This window comes from Coregonus clupeaformis, chromosome 8, assembly GCF_020615455.1.
Source record: "Coregonus clupeaformis isolate EN_2021a chromosome 8, ASM2061545v1, whole genome shotgun sequence".
NCBI classification, from domain to species: Eukaryota; Metazoa; Chordata; class Actinopteri; order Salmoniformes; family Salmonidae; genus Coregonus; species Coregonus clupeaformis.
Genome location: NC_059199.1, coordinates 3,450,348 through 3,455,780, shown reverse-complemented (window position 1 = coordinate 3,455,780; position 5,433 = coordinate 3,450,348). Strand labels below are relative to the sequence as shown.

General features: G+C 44.7%; 1 pseudogene; it reads right to left on the bottom strand.

The window, feature by feature from the left end:
* Window positions 1–1,328: 1,328 nt before the first annotated feature.
* On the bottom strand, window positions 1,329–2,607 carry LOC121570993 (annotated as a pseudogene).
* Between the last annotated feature and the right edge of the window lie 2,826 nt (window positions 2,608–5,433).

Here is a 5,433-nt window from a genome sequence, read left to right as displayed (position 1 = left end):
TGTTTGCTTTTAATCAGGGGAGGCAGAAGAAGGAGGATGAGGAGATTGTGACCCCAGGCTTTCTCCTTCCACCCTTTCTTCTTGTTCGAACAAAATATCTACTTCTCTCTAGTTCTCTAGAGACTTCAATCCTCCATGTGTTATGAAGTTAAATGTGGCTGCCTAGTGTAATATGCCATTGTCCCAGTGAATATACCCAGCTTTAACCAGCTTTAACCAGGTTGGCTGAAATATAAACAGTTTTGGTGTTCTTGCTCTCCTTTCTTCCCTCTCTTCCATTCGACCTCCGGTTCCGCCAGCCAATTAGACATGTGCACTGTGCAATGTTGCTGAAAAGCCCTGTGCGGCACACTGTCTCTGAATGCCCAAGGTGTGTCATTATCATCTATTAGTGAACCACCTGCCTGGCCACAGTGATTCACTAATTGGCTCAGTCCTAAAATAATAAAGAAATTAGACTATTTTACACCGATTTAGAAAAAGCTACATGTGAGCGTGGCCATAGACTTATGGTATCTACAGTGGTTTTGCGAAAGTATGCACCCCCCTTGGCATTCTTCCTATTTTGTTGCCATACAACCTGGAATTTAAATTGATTTTTTTTTTTTTTGGGGGGGGGGGTTTGTATCATTTGATTTACACAACATGCCTCCAACTTTGAAGATGCAAAATACATTTTATTGTGAAACAAACAAGACGTAAGACCAAAAAACAGAAAACCTGAGCGTGCATAACTATTCACCCCCCCAAAGTCAATACTTTGTAGAGACACTTTTTGCAGAAATTACAGCTGCAAGTTTCTTGGGGTATGTCTCTATAAGCTTAGCACATCTAGCCACTGGGATTTTTGCCCATTCTTCAAGGCAAAACTGCTCCAGCTCCTTCAAGTTGGATGGTTTCTGCTGGTGTACAGCAATCTTTAAGTCATACCACAAATTCTCAATTAGATGGAGGTCTGGGCTTTGACTAGGTTATTCCAAGACATTTAAATGTTTCCCCTTAAACCACTCGAGTGTTGCTTTAGCAGTATGCTTAGGGTCATTGTCCTGCTGGAATGTGAATCTCTGTCCCAGTCTCTGCTGTTGAAAAACATCCCCACAGCATGATGCTGCCACCACCATGCTTCACTGTGCGGATGGTGTTCTCGGGGTGATGAGAGGTGTTGGGTTTGTGCCAGACATAGCGTTTTCCTTGATGGCCAAAAAGCAACATTTTAGTCTCATCTGACCAGAGTACCTTCTTACATTTTACATTTTAGTCATTTAGCAGACGCTCTTAACCAGAGCAACTTACAGTTAGTGAGTGCATACATTTGCACTCACTGGGGGTCAAAGGTGAGAGGTAAGGAGGGGGTCGCAGAAGCCTTGGGGGTCAGCCACGCCCTCTGTGTGGTTGCAGAGTGACTCGTAGTGTTCAGAGGTCAGTGAGTAGTTGGAGAGGGCCTGCTTGAACTCCTGCAGGGGGCAGTAGACTCCATTACAGCCTGGAATCAAGTGGTCCTGGCCAATGTATGACACTTTGACGAAGGCCTCTTTGGTCTGCCGGTGCTGGTGCAGCTCCAGGGTGATGTCTGCAGCATACGGTGGCCATCGCATGTCAAAAATCCCCAGAGCCATGAGACAGGGTATCAGAGTGGTGTCGTGGGCAGAGTATAGGAACAGCTTCCTGTTGGGCTCTGAGGTTGTGTCCTGTAATTTGTCTTCTATGTTGTCCACAGCTGCAGGTTCTCCCTCTTGCTGGGTTCGTAGATGTGGTAGATCATCATCCACAGCTCTCTGCGCCACTGTGTTCCTCCAGGAGTCCAGGACTGGTGGGCAGGGTAGGCCGTGGGTCTCTCTCGCCACCATGTCGTCCCTGATGAGGATGAAGTCAACCCGTTGGTGGGGCAGCGATGCCCAGAGGTGCTCTTGATGCTCCTCAGGTCCGCAGTGATGTCTGGCAGAGTGGATGATGCCGCCCAGCGATGACCACTGAGGAGTTTGAGCAGTCTGCATCCGTGGTAGTACAGGATCTCTGACTCTGTCTCAGTCGTCAGAATGGGAACCATGTCGCTCTGGCTTTGATGGAATAGCCCTGCCACCAGGCACTTGGCAGAGTCTATGGTTCTCACAATGTTAGTGGAATGCACATAAACCTCTGTAGGGCTGAAGGTGGGGTTGAGGAAGGCTGTGGCCTGGATGCACCTCTTCCTCAGCCTCTCTCCCAGCTCATACAGCTGCTGCATGCCCACCGTGGTCAGCTGACCTGGGTACGTACCCTCGGTCAGTATGTTGGCCCGGTAGCTGTCCTCCACCGGTGAGGAGGGCCGTGGACCTCCTTCCAGGTCTTTCACCACATAGTTGATCTGTGTGTGTGCTGGGGGTTCCAGGAGGTTAGGCACCCACTGGGCCTCCATGACATCTGGTATATAGACTTCAGCGGAGTTCGTGCTCCGTGGTGGAACAGGACTTTTGAGCTCGTAAGGAAAAGGTGGTTCCGTGCATGCAGGGGCCGAACCCGAATCCGTCTGAGTTGGTTCTGTCTTCTTATGAGACCAGAGCATGGATCCAAACGCCATGGACACCGAGCCCAGAACACCTGCTTTTTCCAAAGGTTCCTCATCCTCATGCTTAACGTTGCTATATTTTAATTACCTCTGGGACAGTTATTAACAATTTTTACCAATATTCCATATGTTTGGGGAGTCTCCCACATGCCTTTTGGTGAACACCAAACGTTTTTGCTTAATTTATTCTATAAGCAATGGCTTTTTTTCTGGCCACTCTTACGTAAAGCCCAGCTTTGTGGAGTGTACGGCTTAAAGTGGTCCTGTGGACAGATACTCCAATCTCCACTGTGGAGCTTTGCAGCTCCTTCAGGGTTATCTTTGGTCTCTTTGTTGCCTCTCTGATTAATGCCCTCCTTGCCAGGTCCATGAGTTTTGGTGGGTGGCCCTCTCTTGGCAGGTGTGTTGTGGTGCCATATTCTTTCCATTTTTTTTAAATAATGGATTTAATGGTGCTCTGTGGGATGTTCAAAGTTTTGGATATTTTTTTATAACCCAACCCTGATCTGTACTTCTCCACAACTTTGTCCCTGACCTGTTTGGAGAGCTCCTTGGTCTTCATGGTGCCGCTTGCTTGGTGGTGCCCTTTGCTTAGTGGTGTTGCAGACTCTGGGGCCTTTCAGAACAGGTGTATATATACTGAGATTATGTGACACTTAGATAGCACACAGGTGGACTTCATTTAACTAATTATGTGACTTCTGAAGGTAATTGGTAGCACCAGATCTTATTTAGGGGCTTCATAGCAAAGGGGGTGAATACATATGCACACACCACTTTTCTGTTATTTATTTTTTATAATTTTTTGAAATAAGTAATTTTTTTCATTTCACTTCACCAATTTGGACTATTTTGTGTATTTCCATTACATGAAATCCAAATAAAAATCCATTTAAATTACAGGATGTAATACAAAAAAAATAGGAAAAACGCCAACGGGGATGAATACTTTTGCAAGGCACTGTATGCTACTCAGTTAATGAGGTGAAATAAGTTCAACATTTCTCCCAATTTGCATAATGTCTCTTAAGTACAGTATTTAGACATCCGAATGAAAAGGGAGTGAATAGTTCTATTGAATGTAAAAAAAAGAACATGACATGAGTTTGACTCAAATGGATAAAAGTGACATGCAGTAAACATTGCTGTGAGTAAATAACTCTCTGTACTGAGCTGATGATTAGCAGTAAATTAGCATTTGAAGCAAACAGACAACCTGTGATTTGCAGATCAGCTTTTACCATGTTGCTGTTAAGACTCAGGGGGCGTAGAAGTCTACAGATATCATGAAGACAGTGACAGTACATATTATACAGCACACCATCACAACCCAGACCTCAACATTAATGTCTGGAGCCAAGAGATGAACAAGGTCGATTGACATGCAACCATGTTGTCACACTGAAGCCACGCACAAACACGGCATGCAAATAACTGAACACCATTTCACAAATTAAAAAGGGTTATACTGCTAATACACTGTGAATACATTGTTGATTTCACATCTGAAATGTATTTACGTGTACTCATTTCAACCGTAGCCTAAGCTATTTGCCAGACGGGGTTTACCATAGTTTCTATGCTAACAACATTACCCTCAGGCAAAGATTGGTTGAGTCAACATAGTTTCCTCGTTATTTCAACTTCTTTTATCAATGTAGTAATGCAACTAGTTGAAAGAACTCACATGAACTCATTGACATCCATAATTCTTACCCAGATTTCAACCATACATTAATAATAGGATTTCAATTTTGAAACCTGTTGACAACTCAATCAAATATCAGCCGCGCAGGATGTTGATCAGGTGTTTTGCGAAGCAGCCGGTGGATCCGGCCCCAGCCTCCATCCATGGATAGGGGATACTGTCCTATCCTAGCTCCATGGGTAGGTAGGGGGCTAGGGGCTGTCAGTCAGATGAATAGCAGGGGGAAGTTGACTAATTACGGAGGTTGCTCTGGGGAGTCTCCAAGCAGTGGGAGATAGCGTGAGAGTGCCACAGGGGCTTCTTCATGAGTAATGACCTTGTCTGTCTTGACATAACCTCCTGGATGTGGATGGAGAGTGATGTCATCTCGGCCCGCCAAGGTAACCAAGTGGATAAGAGTTGAGTGGTAGAAGTGACTGAGTGTTTGTTGCAATTACGGTAAGGAAGGAAGGAAGGGGGGGGTTACAAGGTTACAATGAACCATTGCTTCACAACTTCATCAATAGGAGCTAACAAATGTATCCACCTATTCCTTATGCAATCAACCAATCATTATTTTCCCAGAATTCCATATTTTCATACTAGTGTATATCAGTATGGGTGATAAAAATGACATGTTGTCTACATACGGGAGGACATTAGCATAATACAGATGTTTGTCCCAATGTCAACCCAGCTATCCTGAGCAACCAAGCATGCTCTTCACCACGGCACGCAGACACACACTGTACTCTACCCAATCTGAGAACTGTCATTAATGTCGCCGTTCTCATTAACATATTGATGATACGCCTTCACCACCTTCTTATTTGTCCCCGGTGATGTGTACCAGCTGAGGAAGGTCATAATGGAAGTACCTGGTCCATCGCTCTGTTATCTGGCAGTAGAGCGACCATCACCATCATCTTCATCATCTTCACCATCACCATCATCTTCCACCATCCAGTTGGCTTCATCTACACATTTGATATGGATTTGCATCAGGGCATCCATTCAGTGAAGAAGAAGAACATTTGATAGAAAGTAAATGGATTGGAAATAACTGGCTGGTGATATATAGTGGTAGATCTGTCTGTCAGTGTGTAATGGTATAGGTCTAATGTACTGAAGGTTTCCTTGCATTTTCATTTCAATATTCTGAAATATGTTTCTTGCAGCGATGTAACTCCTAGATTCCTAT